Raw genomic sequence first — 19,219 nt, forward strand, 5'->3', positions numbered from 1 at the left:
GCGACCATATTGCCAGCGATTGGAGTATGCACTGGCAATAAATCGCTGGGTGCGTGCTCCCGTTTTTAGCCTTCTTAAGATCGCTGGTCGCCGACCAGCTGATTCCCTCTGTGGATCCCCCGGCAGAGGTTCCGTTTCATCAGCGACCATCTCTGGTCGCTGATAAAAAGGAGACACTGAGCAATATATTGCTGAGCAATACATCGCTACCGTGTGTACACAGCTTTAAAGAGAACCTGAACTGCTGACAACACTAGATGATGGAGCAGCACCTCTAGTGGGAGTAATGGGAGAATGTGAAAAAAGTACCAAGAGGACGCTTGGTTAGGTCTACCCCAAAAAGACGAAATGCAATAGGTCGACAGGGTCAAAAAGTTGACAGGGTCAAAAGGTCGACATGCAATCGGTCGACAGGGTCAAAATATCGCCATGAAAAAGCTACAGTAGACACATAAAAAGTTAGACATGAGGTCATGATTTCCTTTTCAAACTGACTTGTTCATAATTCACCATCCATGTCAACAGTTGTCAACATTGACACCAAAAGAAAATTAAAAACTCATGTCTACCTTTTCGCCTGTCTACCTTTTTCATGTCAACATTTTGACCTTGTCGACATTTTGACCCTATAGTCCTTTTGCATGTCTATATATTGCCTGTCAAGCTTTTGACCCTGTTGACCTTTTGATCCTGTCGACCTATTGGAGGTAGATCCATTGACTATCTAATTATCTGCAATAGAGGGCGCTAGAATGGTATATCATTTACAAAAATTTTAACGCTAGATTAATGCATACTCTAAAAACACAATTAGATAGGCACAATAAAAAATAATAACAGTGTTCATCCACTATATTGACAGTAATAGAATTATTGACCAGTGTCTTTCTCATACATTAAAGTACAGGCAGTTTTATGCCCGATGTAGCAAGCTTCAAAAGTGATAAAGTGGAGGCTGATAAACAACCAGCCAATCAGCTCCTACCTGCTATGTCACAGGCTGGGTTTGAAAAATAACAGGCAGGAGCTGATTGGATGGCTGTTTATCACTCTCTATTTTATCACTTTTTGAAGCTTGATACATCTGGCCCTAATAGATTTATCCAGAATTGTTTAATTAATTCAGACACAATATGGTAGAGCAGATTATAACCCAATGCGTTTTGTCATACAGACTTCATTAGGGTTTAAATCCAATATAGCCAAGTACTTTATTATTGCCCTCCAATAAGTATATTTTAGTGTCATCAATTTAAAACTGCATGGTTGCCCATAGAATAACATAGAACCAAAGGGTTAAGGGGCCTACACACAAAGGGTGGTATTCAATGTGGGTGGCGAGTGGCGGCAAGGGGGGTTTGTACGGCGAGGATGGCTTTTTTTAGCGAGGAAAAGACATCCTCGCCATCCAGCCACCTTGCTGGCCGTTCACCGTAGGCTATGTTCCTGGGAAATCCTCGCCGTCAGAGGGTGGCAAGGATTCTGAAACTGCAAGGTTCGTCGGAAATTCATATACAGATGTAGCGGGTCTTATTGTTGCTGGCGAATCGCCAGCAGCATGTTGCTGGCGATCCGCCAGCAACACGGCGCTCCATCTGACTGAGACGCGCGTGCGTCCCCCACGCACGCGCGTCTCAGTATCCGGGCGGCGAGGCGGACGCAATCCTGTCCGCCTCCCGCTTCAGGGGGCTGCGTGGGGTGCGTGGACCCGGTGTAGACACCGGGCGACCGCCGGCAGCACCGTCGGAAGGGGACACGCGCACACCTCGTGCGCGCGCATCCCCTTCCGGCATACAGATGGCGCGGGGCAGGGGATGGCGGCTGGCGTCGCCATCGCCATCCCCTGGGTAGATAAGTCCCGCTCCATCTGTAGCGGCGAGCCTTGCCGTTTTGATGGCCACACTTGATGGTTCTCCGGTGAGAACACTGGCCATGACCGATTAATATCCAGCATGCTGGATAACATACAGAGTATTAAAAAAAATGTCGTTTATGTTGTCTTAATATATGAAAAGCACTTACCAGAAAAAGAAGATAATTGCTTCAGTAATCATCTGGAAACTGAAAGGACAGATTATTATTTAAGCAGAAGTCATTGCACAGTTCAACAGTAATTAAAATAGTCTGTTCCAAACATTAGACATAGGGGGTTATTCAATCCAGGATTCTGATTGTCAGAACATCCCGACAATTCTGAATCCCGGACATTTTTCGCCGGCTTCCAACACTAACTGGACAGCCGGTATTCATTGTTCCAACTGACGAGTGTCGGAAAGCTTGTGGATTGGTGAAAATGGCCCGGATTGTCAGAAAACGTCAGCGGATTCGACAATCCACGGCCTTTTCCGACAAAATAGGTTTGTCTTTAAAAGATGAACCTGCCAGCCTTAATGCTGTCGGAAATGGCCGCATTGAATAGGCGAGTGCCCATATTTCTTCCTGTGGAAAATATTGGCACAGATTGAATACCACCCAAAATAGTAAACATCTCTCATATGGAGTCTTTAGCAAGCAAATTACATTTTCATGAGTATTTAAGATAACTAAAGATTCCGGAAGGTAAGTTGAATGAACAACTAGCTCAGCATACTGGTGGTCTAATGTGTATAGTCCTGAATGTGGGAACAGGTGGTCAACCTGACATGTTTATTAATCATTCTAACTTCCTCAGAGGTACAATAAGTGACTAGAATAATAGCAACCATTTACTTATAGGAAAAAGGTTTTTGGGGAGAAACCAGCGCTGTGTATAAGCCTGCTAAAATATCCAATGCCGTCGTTTTGGGTGGAGCAGTATCAGGAGGATTCAGACAGACCGGATTCCTAATGACTCCACACTTATCACTAATGCACATAGCAGTTTCTTTATATACTTAAATGGATATCACAGGTCAAAGGACAAAAGACGATCCTCTCACTATATGAAGGCAGACACTTACTTTAAGTTTCTACCTCGAATGCCTGTAAAGCAGGGGTTCCCAATCTTTTTTGATTCAGGGCACCCTAGAGAATCAGAATTTTTTTCACGGCACCCCTAGGTCCAAAAAAAAATATTTAGATTGGGTTTATATGCAATTCTTAGCGGCAGTTTGTTTCTGTTTGTACACATTCTATCATTGGCAGCCACCAGCACTGGTTTTGCTCATAAATAATTAACCATTAATAATTTGAGTTGGTCCTGCACCACCAAGCCGCGGCACCCCTGCATGTGTCCTGAGGCACCCCAGGGAGCCACGGCACACAGTTTGGGAACCACTGCTGTAAAGGTTTCTTTATCCTTTGACAGTTGGTTTATTTATTTATTTATTTACAGGTTTTTATATAGCGCAGCAGATTCCGTTGTGCTTTACAATAGTAGACAGTGATAAAACAAACTGGGTAACAACAGACAGACTTGGAGGTAGGAGAGCCCTGCTGCAAGCTTACAATCTATATCCCAAACCCTGGATGTGTGAGTGATTATATGACACTTACTTAATTGTTCTGCCTCAAATGCCCATAGCAGGTTCTTTGAATATATGATCACAATGCCATGCAGTAAAAAAGCATTTAATATCCACAAGACAAATAATAAAAACAAGTAAAAACAGTTCAGAGAAAGAAGAAAAACAAATGCTTGGAGAGATGGGGACAGGCAGTGGTGAAGACGAGATGTTCTGGGTGCAAGCGCTGTAGACGCTGCTGGCAAAAGCCGCTCACCATTCCTAGATGTAATCACCAGTCCTAATAAAAGTACTGCTTCCCGCGGTGTTGGTGGCGTGTGCGGCATCAACGCGTTTAGGAAATCAATTCCTTTTTCTAGACGTGCTGCTGGTATCTCCCGGCTCCCTTTTAAACCCGTCATGGTGGTCACGTGACCTTTTCTGGCCAATCGGAGTGCCTACAGCCCAGCTCTCAGTGAATAGAGCATTTACTATTTTAGACATACTGTATATATTATGAACATGAATTTTGCAACAAATGGCAATTATTATATTATTTAAGTGGCTTTTGCCAGCTGCAACTGCAGCGCTCCTGGCTGGAATATCTCCTCTTCACTGCTGCCTGTCAGTCTCTCCAAGCATTTGTTTTTTGTTTCTCTGAACTGTTTTTATTTGTTTTCATCGTTTGGTTTGAACTTATGAGCACTGTATATACATACTGTATATAATAGATGAGCTCGGCACTCTGGATACTAGAATGGCAGTAATGCGCCAATTGCCTTCTCCAATGTGAGTATGTATATGGGGTGATCTGGGCGGCACTCTCGTTCCTCTTCAAGAGGGATATAAAGAAATCCCAACAACCAGATTGTGTTTCAACGTTTCAAATTTAATCGTCTTCAGGAAAAATCTGAACTGCTGCTGATACATGCTATATGTAGGTGCTGAAATCACCTCCTCTCATAGAGATACTAACACAACAGAATCAGCAGGTACCACTCAACTGTCATTTGAACAGCTACTTGGCCTCAAAAAATGAAAAGTAGATTATATTTTACATGGGATAACGCTCTGATTATTTCAGGATAAATGTATCCTGCGAGGCTTAAGAATCTGGACGTTCCAACGATCAACCGGCTGAACCGCGACTTTTGTCATAAGTCGGTGGCGGTGTTGAAGAAAGCGTAATTTGACCTCACTTGTTAGTGGTGGAGAAAATCTCAAGGGAGCTAGCCGTAGTCCATGACTAGATCAAATGCATGGAAATGGGCTGCCTTAAACGGCTTCGATCGGACTCTTCCAGTTACTGGCTGAATAAACTCGACCAGCAGGTTGAAAAATACAAGACAGACCTCATACGTTTTAAAACCAACAAGCTTAACATGGTTAACCGTGACTACGAGGAAGACAGAGTCTATATATGGACACAGAAGCAGATCTCTCATAACAGAGACTACAAACAAAAATACCACTACAGGCGAGCAAAGCGCTTGGATACAAAATCCTCCAGCGCTGCCTCTAATAGCGAGACCGACTCCCCCAATACCAGCCGCCGCGACCAACGGAGTGTCCTCCCTTTAGGGGTGAAGACAAGAGTGCAACAAGGAGCGCCCATAGAAGAATCCACAGAGACCACCAAAACCAAAGGGAAGGCAAGAAAGAACTCAAAAAACATAAACCTCATCTACAATCTTTCCTCAAGATCTTTTTCTGCAGACGAGTACAGAAGGGGTTACATTTTGTGCCTACAAATATGCCGGACAACCTTAGCTCAAAAGTCGATTTCTGCAGATTAAATAGGCAGCTAAGGCTCAAGAAGTACTTTAATGATTGGGATCTTCCCATGGAGCAGGTCTATAAATGCCCAATTAAACAGAAGTTCCAGTTTGACGCTATCTCTACCAACTCTGCCATCAGAGCCTTTACTCAGACACTGCAGAATTATATCGACAGTGAGAGTGACGTACCCTTCAAAGGGAAGAAAAATCTATCTAAAGAACCCAAACTGGCCCTTAAACAGCTCGCCAGTTACAATGACATTACAATATGTCCTGCTGAGGGGAGCGGTATCGTTATTCAGGACTTTATGGATTACAAAAGAGAGGTATATAGACAGCTTTCTGATGCAAGTGTCTAACGAAAACTGGACCAAGATCCCACCATGGACTACTCTCGCTAGCTTGCAAAGACCCTCCAGCAAGGTATGTCCAATGGGTTTATTGATAAAAATACACAGGTAGCCCTTCTAGAACTGGCCCCCAGGGTTCCGCTATTTAACCTTTTTCCTAAAATACACAAGGACAGGATTAACTCAGCCGGAAGTCAGAAGACCGCTATTTCATTCACTAAGTAATTGACCATCCAACAGTCGTTTGCGATGAGGACGAAGTACAACAGTGTTCATCCTATGGCAAAGCGGATAACTGCGGCCTTGACAGCTATGTTGGTATTAGACCTGCATCCAGTGTCTGCCATCAGTTGAGTGGGGTTTAGATGATTTATGGAGGTATTGTGTCCCCGGTACCAAATGCCATCTAGATTCCACTTCACTAGGCAGGCAATACCCAGAATGTACAGAGATGTCCGAATAAGTGTCCTCAGTGCCCTGAAAAATGTGGTTGTACCCACTGTCCACTTAATCATGGACATGTGGACAAGTGGTTCAGGGCAAACTAAGGACTATATGACTGTGACAGCCAACTGGGTAGATGCATCAACTTCCATGGAAGCAGCATCTCTGAAAAACCAGCTCCTTCCAAAGCAGGCTATGCTGTGCATCACTGGTTTCAATAAGAATACCGACAACCTCTTAGAGAAACTGAGCGAAATTATCTCACAGTGGCTTACCCCACTTAGTCTCTCCTGGGGATTTGTGGTATCGGACAATGCCAGTAACATTGTGCGGGCATTACATATAGGCAATTTCCAACACGTGCCAGGTTTTGCCCACACAATACATTTGGGGGTGCAGCATTTCCTCAAAAGTGACAGAAGCGTGCAGGAGATGCTTGCGGCGGCCCGCAAAATTGCGGGACACCTTAGCCATTCTGCCACTGCCTGCCGTAGGCTGGAGCGACAGCAAAAACTCCTGAACCTGCCCTGCCATCACCTCAAACAAGAGGTTGTGGCATGCTGGAACTCCACCCTCTATACGATGCAGAGGATGGAGGAGCAGCAAAAGGCCATTCAAGCCTACACAGCAACCTACTGCATAAATAAAGGAGCGGGGATGCACCTGACTAAATGGCAGTGGAGACTGATTTCCATGTTGCAGAATCAGCTGTTACAGAATCAGCTGGAGAAAGGGAAGGAGTTAAAGCGTTGCGATTCCACAAAGCATGTATCTCTTGTGGATGAAGCCCTTCATTCGCTTTGCCAGGATACGAGGGTGGTCAGTCTAGTAAAGTCAGAGGAATACATTCTGGCCATCATGCTGGATAATCAGTTTAAAGCCTATGTTGTGTCTCTGTTTCCAGCAGACACAAGTGCAAAGACCTGCTGGTCAGGAGATTGTCATCTGAAGTGGACCGTTACACGGCAACAGCTCCTCCTTTATTTTCTACCACACCTGTGGCTAGACAAAGCAGAATCAACACAATGCACCAAGGATCGCCACTAGACAGTCTAAAGAGAGATGGCCCCTTACATATGGGGTAAACTTGAATACAACAAGGAGATTTTTAGCTGTCATGGGGCACTCCACCTTATGCAGATGAAACAAAAACAATTCATAGTATATTTCATCAACAAAAAAGGGTGAGGTACAGTATAGTCAGCCAGTTTTTCCCCTTATCCAATGTCTAATGTACCTTGATTAATAGGTGCATCTCATCAATTTTTCACGCCAAAAAGTTAGCAAGGATAAAAAGTAGACTCTCACCAATACATATTGTCTACAAAAATAATGCAGACATAGACAGCTGAAGATGTAACCACAGGCGTCCCTGGAAGCCGTAGCTGGTCCTACTGGGTTCTGTCCACACTGGTCTCTCTTCCAATGCGTTATAAAGAACCCAGAGATTTTTATGTTTTTTCCTCCCAAAAAAATTCAAATTCAAAATACGAAACACATCAAAACACTGAAGGGTGGTGCTTTGGAACAGATCTAAATCACTTCATTTCACGAAACACTAAAAGTGCCCGGTGCACATCCCTAATTTCTATAAAATATAAAAAATAATAAAAATGGCTAAGCATTTCACTACATCTGCATCCAAATAAAAACTTAAAAATATGTTTGCAGTGCTATAAATTGTATATTCAGAATAGTGTAAGAATTCAACCTTCTCTCAAACTATAATTTCAAGTAATCTTTGAAAAATATCAAGCCACCCACAGGGTGAGAGAATGAAGGCTGTATTTGTGTTGACAAATACAAATCTCAAAACGATCACAGGCTTGAAAATAGGATGAATAGGCTTAGACATATTATTATTGGGAACAAAGCACATAATCTTCTTACACTACATCTTTCAGAAAGCCGGCAACACAAGACTATACAAGCAATATTGTGACAAACTATGAAAGAAGCATAACATTATTTCAATTCTAAAGCTAAAACATGTCTCGTTATGAGTATTGTAGAAAAACTCCTTACTCAAAAGTAATGCCTTGGGGATCAACAATCCCACAGTCCTTCAGGATAAAAGATGGATTACATCCAGTGAGAGGCAGCGAACACTTTTATCCTTTTGAACGAGGCTGCATACCAGCATAAACATATCAAACACACGGGTTCTTTTTGCCCTTCTGTGATTTCCCATCACAGACTTTTCCGTGAAATACCCAGCACACATTCCTATAGGAAATGAAAGCCATTAGACATCCTTGTATCAGGCTCATACATGAGTTTTCCATTTCATATAAATCTGAGGGTGATCTTCTTCTCTAAACATTGTAGTCTGCTGATCTGCACTGTCAGTCCCATTGGTTACTGGTATTCTGCCGTATTCAATAGAAACTAATTTTTCTTTAACACATTTTACCATTAACAAAGCTATACCACATACACGGGTAGATTTATTATTGTTGCCATAACGATCCTTACCAGCCCTATTTCGCTTCACTACTTTATCGTGGTGAAACTGCCCCGCACATCTCCTGAATGTATTATGTTTTAACTATACGTTATGGGAGTGTGTTATCCCCACCCAACGGATATACGCGTCCTCCCATAACGGCTGTGTGCTCCTCCCTGCTATCAAGTACTGTGCATGCGCCGTGTTGCGTGCCTCACGCTGTTTCCTCGGTACCTCAAGTTGTTTTCAATGTTCAGTGCCTCTTGCTGATCTCCGGCATCTTCAAATTAAAACTACACATGCGCCAGGTAAAATTTGCCGGGGATTCTGGGATGCTGTATACCCGGCGCATGCACAGTTTTAATTTGAAGACACTAGAGACCAGCAAGCAGCACTGAACATTAGAAGCAGGAGACCCGCAGCACCAGAAAAAGATGGCGATCCGGGACGGGGCTCCATAAAGAACAAAGCACCACATCGCCGGATCATACATCAGGTAAGGCGCAGGCGCTGTTTTTAAAATATAGCATCTGCATTAAGCCTCCTGCCCCACTCCCCATCCGCATCGCGGGTGTCATAGATCAGGGGAAGCGCTATCCCCTGCCATAACGCATAGGGATAGCACATATTCCCCTGATCGACGGATGATAAATCTACTCCACAATTCTTTACTTATCTCAAAATTTCCCCATACCCGACCTTTCTGCTGTGTATGTCAGTCTCTCATTCACATGCATTACTCACTGCCACCTGCACCCAATCTGTGAAATGCCCACCTATGCAGTGGTGTAGGTACACCAGAGTAAGGGTATGTCCCCCCACCCCAATAAATAAGTTAAGGTCCCCATACACGCTGCGATTGCAGCATGCAATGTTACGCATTATCGGGCAGATCCTATCGCAACGTATGCATTTTGCATGCAATGCAATGCGATCCACAGGCAGTACAAAAAGTATGTGCAGCACATACTTTTTGTACTGTGCGATGTGATGCCCACGGGAGCGTGCATCACATTGCGTCGCATTGCACGCTGCTATCGCAGCGTATAGGGGGACCTTAATACAAATAATTGTCTCAGCATACAAATAAAACATTTACTTTACTTACACTGTGCTGGTGCTCTGATCTCTGCCAAAGAGTACAGAAATACAGTTTGTGACTGGATCACACCCTTTCATGACGCAGCCCATTGCCTTTTGGGCAGCCCCACATCATTAATGAGGGCCATCAAAATAGGCTCCACAGTGGAGCTGTCATAACAGGATAAGATGCACTGTTTTGCAACGGCAGGCCCCCTGTCCCATGTGGAACCCTGATTAGTCAGGTTATAAAAGGTGACCCACAGACACGTAACTTTGGTTCAGCGGGTGACTTTACTTGAAATTTTAGCAGCGGACTCTGTTTCAGTACCAGTCTTTCGAAGGCCTTCATGACCACTGATGTTAGTGCGACTGGCAGCAGAGCTTGAGCATGAGCTCCGGCGCCCCGGGGAAATTTTGACGCCCAGAGCTCGTGCTCCGCCCTCCCTACGCCCCTGCTCATATGCACATATTGGGGGAAATTTACAAAGATGTGTATTTCACCTAGATCTACTATCTTCTAGAGGGTGCTAAATAAATAAGTAGATTCTGATTGGTTGCCCATAGCAACATCACATGTGAAGTGAAATACACATCTTGAAAAATTTCCCCCACTATGTTTTGTTCACTTTCACCTGTTGCACCGTTTACCTGATCCCTAGGCAGTGGATATATGCAGCCTAGCGAGCAGGTCTGAATCAGACCTAAGTAACAAACAATCTGCTCCTTACGCTTGATTGGCAGGTAACCTATCTCTCTCCACTTTATCTTTCTCCAATGCTTCATACGTATGCCCCTTTGTGCAGAGACTAAAATCAGGCAAGCAGGGAGAAAGGCTGACTTCAGGGCTGAGGGTAATATAATGGATCACTTGAATTGTTTATTGTGTGTGTCACCGACGGACTGAGACTAGGGGCCAGATGCACTAAGCTTCAAAAGTGATAAAATGGAGAGTGATAAACATCCAGCCAATAAGCTGTCTGACATCTTTCAAACACAGTCTGTGACTGTGTTTGAAGCTTAGTGCATCTGGCCCTAAAGCCCCATCAGAATCACTTTATTGGCCATGTATACTCTCGTATACTAGGAATTTTTTGTGGATACAGTGCAGCTTCAAGCATGGTACAAGAGGGATAACAGGACATACATACATTGCATCAATTGCGCATACAAATGTCAATTAACATGTTATGATTTGCAAGGTTAGACAGAGCAGTTAGGTGTTTAGATTAGCAGTATCTTAGAGTACATTGTTCAATAGTTGAATAGCTGTCTGGAAGAAGCTTTTTGCGGTTATTGACGACTTGGCAGGGATGGACCTGAAGCGTCTACCTGATGGGAGAATATCAAACAAGCTATGGCCAGGGTGGAGTTTGTCCGCCACGATCTTCCCAGCTCGCTTCTTGACCCTACTTAAGTATTGTTCCATTACAGGGGGGAGGTCCGTCCCAATAATCTTCTCTGCTGTCATCACCACTCTTTGCAGGCTTCGTTTGTCAGATTCATTGGCCCCTCCATACCAGATTGTAATAGAGGAGCATAGAACGGACTCCACCATAGAAGTGTAAAAGAGCTGCAGCAGCTCCTGCGGAATATTGCATTTTTTTTTTGTTGCCTCAGGAAGAACGGCCTTTTTGACTATGTAAGTTATATTGGGCTCCCATCTGAGGTTGCGAGAGATTTTTGTACCAAGGAATTTGAAGGTCTCTACCCATGACACCACTCTGTTGGAAATTACTAGTGTGACTTTGACATTTGGTTTTCTCCTGAAGTACTACCATCTCGACTGTTTTGATGGAGTTTAGGTCCAGGTTGTTTCTACCGCACCGTGAAAGCCCGTCTACTTCCTGTCTATATGCAGACTCATCTGCCTCCTTGATTAGGCCGATGATGGTGGTGTCATCAGCAAATTTTATGATTTTTACTGACTGGTCACTTGAGATGCAGTCGTTACTTTAGAGGGACAAGAGCAGGGGGGAAAGGACACATCCCTGGGGAGCATGAGTGCTGATCGCACGAATGGCGGATGTGAAGGCTCCAGCTTTCAGCACCTGTTTCCGTGCTGTCAGGAAGTCCACACTCCAGGACTAGGTAGATTCTCAAACTCCTAGGGACAGAAGTTTGGGCTTTAGGATAGTAGGGGCAATTGTGTTAAATGCCGAGTTGAAGTCATATGAATAATCCAGGCACCCCTCGCGTAGGTGCCTGGATAATCCATGAGTTCGAGGATATAATGCAGCCCTAGGTTTGCTTGGTAGGCGAACTGCAGGGGGTCAAGATGGGTGTTGGTCACCTCCATCAGATGGTTCAGTACCAGTCTTTCGAAGGCCTTCATGACCACTGATGTTAGTGCGACTGGCCTGTAGTCATTTAGATCCTTCACAGCCAACTTCTTGGGAACCAGAATTATAACTGAGCATTTGAAGTAGGCGGGGGCCCTTCTCGCTTCCAGTGAGGTGTTAAAGATCACAGTGAAGGTGGGTGCAAGCTGCATTGCACAGGTCTTAAGGGTAGATGGCGACACTCCATCAGGACCCGCAGCCTTCCTAAGTCTGACCCTTTTGAACAAAGCTACCTCCCCCTGGTCCACCTTCAAGACCTCGCAGTGTCGGTCAGGGTGGTGTGGCGGTTGAGCCACCTTTCTATGGTCAAGAGGAGGGGGGGTTTGAGGCACTGGGCTCCATACACACTAGACTACTTTTAAAAAAAATAGCGCTCAAAAGGGCCCTTCTGACTGGATGGGGTCTGCGGGGCTATTGTTATGCTGCACTGCTCTGGAGCAGCAGTCTGCCTTACCCCTCATCAAATATGATGCCGCAACCATTTTGTTATGGTAATTTTCAAGCAGCAGCCAGGAGGAGCACCTGGACCCGGACTGCAGACAAGGAGATTTGTGGGTAACGGCAGCGGCATCACATTGGAAGGGTAAGGCAGGGTTGGGGAGGATATTTATTTACTGGGGGGGTGCTTCTGTAATTTCCCACAGGGGGAGCGCTTTTATAGTTACGCCACTGAAAAATACATGTTATGGTTTCATACATGTGTGTAGGGGGAGGGGGCTGTTATCTCGTTAAGTGAGTGAGTGTGTGGACTACTGTTTGTGTCTGCATGTGAGTGTAAAAAATAGGTACTTATGTAGTAACTGGGCTGCCGATTTTGAAATCGGGTCCATCGCATCGCATCGCACCCGACCATATCGCATGCGATGCGATGCGATGCGATGGACCCGATTTTTCCATAGGATTCAATGTTAAAATGGACTGAGTCCATTTCAACATGGAATTCAATGGGAAAAGGGGTCCTTTTCATACCCCTACTATCCAAGTGGGCATGGAGTTGGATATAAACCTGTGGCGAGCGTAGCGAGCCACCGAGCCCGAAGCGTGGCGAGCGTAGCGAGCCCCGCGAGGGGACACAGAATACCGTCCCCTCGCGGGGCTCGCTTCGCTCGCCACGCTTCGGGCTCGGTGGCTCGCTACGCTCGCCACAGGTTTATATCCAACTCCATGCCCACTTGGATAGTAGGGGTATGAAAAGGACCCCTTTTTCCCATTGAATTCCATGTTAAAATGGACTCAGTCCATTTTAACATTGAATCCTATGGAAAAATCGGGTCATCGCATCGCATCGCATGCGATATGGTCGTATGCGATGCGATGCGATATCGCATCGCATCTGATTGTATGCCTTAACTTAAGGCATACAATCAAAAAATCGGCAGCCCAGATACTACATAAGTACCAAAAAATATATGTGTAACTGTTGCATACATATGTGTGTGTGTGTGTGTGGGGGGGGGGGGGATTGCTGATGTTTTCTTTATTATATGTATGTGTGTCTTTATGGCCCTTATTCTGATTGACGCGGACTTTACCGCATACTTTCGGATCGCGTGTTTTCGGCGTCTGCGCATGCGTGGAGAACGCAACGCGCATGTGCCACGCCTTGACTCCGTACCAGTTCGGCCAAATCCCGTCCAAAACTGTTCCCCGCAATCAGTCGGGAAATATGGGCGTATTATGGGCGTCATGCGGAATGACACATGGGCGTAGTTTCAAAGTGGGCAAAACGGGGCGGAAACATGGGCGGATACGGGGGAGTACACTTATGTTGGGGGGCGTACATTCGGATAGCACTCCGAATGCACGCGATCAAAAAGGGCAGAAATGTGCGGTGTCCACAAGTGTACTATTGCTTAGCGGACACCACTCGTTCATGCGGTAGGCGAACGTACGCCTAATGACTACAAGCATTAACACCTGAACCCAATAGAATCGACTCCTTTACTCATTACTCACTAATAGGACGCTTGTCAGTGCTTTAATTGAAACCATTGCACTTCAATTGCTGTAAGGGTTAATGTGTGCAATGCATGTGTTAGGCATGCTTGTAAGGATATATTGGCATCTAATTGATTCCAATTCCAAATAAGAAGTTTTTTATGAGGATAGGTATTTGAATAAGTGGGTCATGTGATGTCTTGCAGAAGATACATAATAGTGGGTTGTTTGGCGTAAATACTCCGCTTACGTGCGGTAGCACCGCTTGGCTCCCGTTCGGATGCGGTATTCCCGAGCATACTCTGTAATACTCTGTAATACCGTGCAGAATCTGAGTGTTTCTCCCGCACACGCATGGTTTGTATGTCGTCCGTAAACACGCCCTGTTCTTAAAGAGTGAGTCCGTCCGAATGCGGAGGACCCGTGGGCGTTTCTACGGACGATGGCCGCACGCGGCAGAACACCGTGGCGTGCGGACCGCACCGTAAGAATGCGGGAATATCCGCACCGATCAGAATAAGGGCCCATATGTGGAAAAATACATCAGTGTTTCATAAATGTCTGTGGAAGTCTTGTTGTTTTATTCTTTATTATGTGTGTGTGACTAATTGTGCACGTATTTAAGGAGCAGTCGGGCAGAGCTGTAGGCCAAACCGCAGAGGGTGCCACATAATTCCCATACCATCCTTCTGTAAATGGTATTAGCAGTGGCCTGCTTGCCCCAACCTCTGTCCCTCATCTCACACTGCTGCTCTGTCCCCTGCAATCCTGGTCATCTGTGCTGTGCTTCCAGGACAGGCACTATTCTCATCTCCTCCTATTCACTCTCCTAAATCTCCTACCCTGCATTCTGAGGGGAAGACTTATTATGCTCAGTGAAGTGATAAAGTGTCTGGTTTTTATCACCGGACAATCAGCTACTAACTGTGAAGTTGCAGGCTTGGTTTGAAAAATGACAGCTAGGAGCTGATTGGCTGTTGATAAAAACCAGACACTTTATCACTTCACCAGCTTAATAAATCTACCCCTGAGTCTGGTATGTAAAGGTGTATATTGTGTATATAAATTTAAATATAACTTCTGCATACATATGAGTGCACGTGTGCATACTGTGTATTTATGAATTGTGTTTAAAGAGAGCAGTCTTATACAAAAGCAAGCCTATACAAAAGGAGCGCCTCTCATTTAGCAGGGGTCTGGCAGGGGGACCCCGCCAGCTGCCAGAAGGGGCTGCGTGCATACGAGACGCTCGAGTGTCCCCTTCCGACGGAGCTCCCCGTCGGTCCCCGCCGCCACCTTTTCGCCATTGCTCGATGTCCCTGCTGCCTCCCCGCACCCCCTAACCCTGCCCGTCTCCCTGAATTGGAGACGGGAAGGGTTCCCATCCCCTGCCGCCAAAAAACTGGGATGCGCGTGCGTATGAGATGCTTGCATGTCAAAATCAGATGGCGTGGCTCTCCGCTGGCGATTGCCAGCAGGGATATTCTGACGATCTCCAGCGCTGAACGAGAGGTGCACCATCTGTGGAATAGGCCTCACAGTGGTCAGTAATCTAGGGAAGAAAGTTCATAGCCTAGGGTACAAATGCCGTGCACCAAGAACTGTAATGTTTAAACTTAGATATTTTTTTGTGTCGGATGGGATTTTGTAAAGGAAGTTCTGTGCTCCATCTGTCTGTCTGATCATATATATAAAATATATACTGTATACATAAAATTATACTTATGAATAGGACTCCAATATTGATTCAGGTTGTTATTATAATAGTATCTAGGGATTTAGAAAATTATTTTTTTATTTATTTCATAATATATTGTTTCCTACTGTAGATTGGTTCTGTATACTCAGTGACCACATTTGTCGTATACACAAAGGGCCTTATTCTGATCGGAGCGGCCAAACGTGCGTACGTTCACAATTACCGCACGCTAGCCGTACGCGGCCGTTAGGGTTAAGTCCACCCACAAATCAGCCGCTTACGTACGGGCAGAAATACCGTAGAAGGGGAGTGGTGTACAAATGAGCGTACGGCAACGTACGCGGCCGGCCCAGCCCTTACACTCCGACAACTGGCGTACGACTGAGCGTACGGTGCCGTCTACGGCCGTCTCTCCTCCGTCTCCCCACCGACTTCTTGCGGAGATCTGAGCGTACGCCAGTTTGCACGGACGGGTCCCTATTGTTTTCAATGGAAAACTCAGCTTATGTCACCGCTCGTGAGAGTGAGCGTACGTCCGTGCACGCTGGCATACCCTTCACATATATGGACCTGCAAATCTTGCCTCTCAACTACTAATCTGACAATTGATTAATTAATCTATTTGTTATTCACTTATTGTTTTCTATTAACTCAATTGTCTACCTTAATAAAGACCTAATAAAACTACATTTTAACCCACATTACATGTATATTTGTTATGTTCTAATGTGGCATTTTAATCACTATCTATGTGTCCCCATATTGCTGTTACTTTTAAATCAAGTTATGTTGGTGTTTCTGTATATGTATTAAATTATGTACGTAATTACTTTTTCCAAAATGTGTAACATGTATACCTACCCTGATGTTATGTGTGATGTTTTAATCGAACAACATTAAACATTCATGCATTTTCACTATGTGTTATTTTACTCAAAAACACACACATTCACACATCAATCATTACCCCTCACCTCAAATTACAAGTATAACTTACAGTACACATCTGTATGTACCTACCCTTACACGCCCTCTAACATATTTATTATTAAAAACACAGGCAATTTCGAACTGTCATCAAACTTTTATTGGATACAAAAATAAAAAGGGGGGGGGGGATAAATAAAAAATTAAAGGCGGGCCTCCAGAAGGCCAAAAAGTAGCTGCAGGTAGACCAGGGTGACCATTATTTCCCGCATGAGGGCTGCCACCTCCTCCTGCTGCTGTTCAGTGTCTGTAATGAAGGGATAAAACAAAAAATTAATATACACAAATGTTTGTTGTATTTGTACATAATAAAAAGTTCAGAGTTATGTGTGAAGGCCACATACATTTAGAAACTACATTGAAGATGGGTCTGCTGTAAACACAGTACTAAAAAATAATATGTTAACACGCACATACTGTACATAGTAAATAACATTAATTCAATTACTCCTTCATCAATGAATGTATGCTGTATCCCAATTGGTACTTTGGTTTTGGGGGACTCTCCTCTAACCTCACAATTAGCCTGTGCTATTTAAGGGTTATGACATTGTTGTGGCTTAAGCACTCCTTACTATTTTAAATTTAGGACATTGCTGTACAAATTATAGGCCTACAGCTATGTTTGTAAAGCATGCATCCGCATGGCCTCACACACTATTACCAAAACAATCTCTACATTTAAGTTGCACCAGTGGCAGATTAAGCCTTTGGGGGGCCCGGGGTACTTTAGAGCGGGGGGCCCTCTTGCACTTGTCATTACTGGCCGCACACTGCATGGGCGAATATTATACTGTCAAAACATAGAGTAAAGGCAGAATAAACTTGGTCAATGGTTACCTGCAGGGGATATATATATATATAGGTAGGTAGAAAAGATGGTGGCACTGGCAGGCTTGATAAAAAGATTTGAAGTGTTTTAATTCACATCACAGCAAAATAGAAAACATGCAGAAGTGTCCGACGTTTCGGGGTTATCTCCCCGTTTTCAAGGTGCAGAAAAAACAAGAGTGCCGGTCCGTTGACACTGTATATATATATATATATATATATAGACAGGGGGTTGGCGGCACTCGGAATAATAATAGACACCATATATATATATATACACACACCACATGAAAAGCCTGTGTTTGTCCCTATGCCCCTTACTCTGGAGGAGACCTCACAGTCCTAGTGCTGCCTCTGATTAAAAACCCTCCTATGACTAAGCTGCTGCTGCTGTTCTCCATGGACCTGAGAAGTATGTAATGAGCTCCACCAATCAGAGCTCAGCACAAACTTCTCAGCCTCTGTCCTCTGGTGCAAAGTGTCATGGGACTTAGTCAACTCCCAGAAATGCACTGCACACTTGTGCAATCAGTGTGCCTTGCCTCCCGATGCTCAGCACCATAAATCATTGTCACATTGGCAGATAGGTGAAGCTGCAGCACTACCCCACCCATGCACAAAACATTTAGCTAAAAAAAAAAAACATAACTTAAACATTTTCTTTTTAAAAAAAAAAATGACAACCACAGGGGGCCCCTAGCTAGAGGGGGTCCCAGGGGCACTGACCCCTTGCGCCTCCATTATAATCTGGCCCTGTGTTGCACATCATGCTGGGAACTGGAGTTACCCAACACCTGGAGCCACATAACTACCACACCACTAATGTCGGATATCTCATTGGATGTACTGTTATGTCAATTATTCAAGGGGTGAGGCATGGCCACACTCAAAAAAACCACCAAGGGGAGCCTTGTTCCTGGAGAAGGACAGGACACACCTCATGGTCGGCCTGCAGTGATATGTTGCAACTAATGTTGATGTTGGATACACATATGTGGTTGTTGTGATTGTTTATGTGTAGAAATGTGTAGGTCAACATTAGACACATTATTTACTTACGGCTACTTGAGCCATCCTGGGCGCCGCTGGTTGGCTGTGGAGTGGTTGGGGGGGGCAGGAGCAAGGAGGATGGTCCTGGTGTTTGGACCGAGGTAGTGGGTGTGACTGGGGAGTGGAGAGGTTTGGGGGTGGGTGGTGTAGAGGTGTAGGGGGGTTGGAAATGGGGTGGGGAGGGGGGGGGGTGGGGGTTGTGGAGGGGGTGGGGGTTGGGGAGGGGGGGGGGGTTGTGGAGGGGGTGGGGGTTGGGGAGGGGGGGGGTTGTGGAGGGGGGGGGGTTGTGGAGGGGGTGGGGGTTGTGGAGGGGGAAGGGGATGGGGAAATGGTGTGGGTCCAAACTGCACCCTGGGTCTCCTCTTGTTCCTCTTCTTCTTCCTCCTCCTCCTCTTCCTCCTCCTCCTCCTCCTCCTCCTCTTCCTCCTCCTCCTCTTCCTCTTCTTCCTCCTCCTCTTCCTCCTCCTCCTCGGCTGCCTGGTCCCGGGCTGCCTGCTCCCGGGCTTGAATGCGTGCCCTTGCCCGTGCTGAAATGTTCATGTTGATGGCATAGAAATCGAAGATTGGGTTTCATAAAAAAGGGGGAAAGAAAAATTCACATTAGTCATGCTCATAACCTTCAAAATTATCATTGCTGTGAAATTTCAGACATTTATCATGCAAACTATTTGATATCCTACACCCAAAAACTGATCAACTACTTAAACCCCCCCCTATACACCCATATACCCCCCATATACCCCCCATATACACCCCATATACACCCCATATACACCCCATATACACCCCCTATACACCCATATACACCCCCTATACACCCATATACACCCCATATACCCCCCATATACCCCC

General features: G+C 45.2%; 1 long non-coding RNA gene across 1 annotated transcript in view; it reads right to left on the reverse strand.

Moving 5' to 3' along the window:
- Window positions 1-2,022: 2,022 nt before the first annotated feature.
- LOC146026371 (uncharacterized) overlaps window positions 2,023-19,219 on the reverse strand; it is a 47,504-nt gene continuing 30,307 nt past the window's right edge. The window contains exon 3 of the long non-coding RNA XR_014454436.1: window positions 2,023-2,061. This is a non-coding gene — a long non-coding RNA (uncharacterized LOC146026371). The remainder of the gene's footprint in view (window positions 2,062-19,219) is intronic.

The sequence above is a fragment of the Crinia signifera genome, chromosome 1, assembly GCF_055691185.1.
Source record: "Crinia signifera chromosome 1, ASM5569118v1, whole genome shotgun sequence".
NCBI classification, from domain to species: domain Eukaryota; kingdom Metazoa; phylum Chordata; class Amphibia; order Anura; family Myobatrachidae; genus Crinia; species Crinia signifera.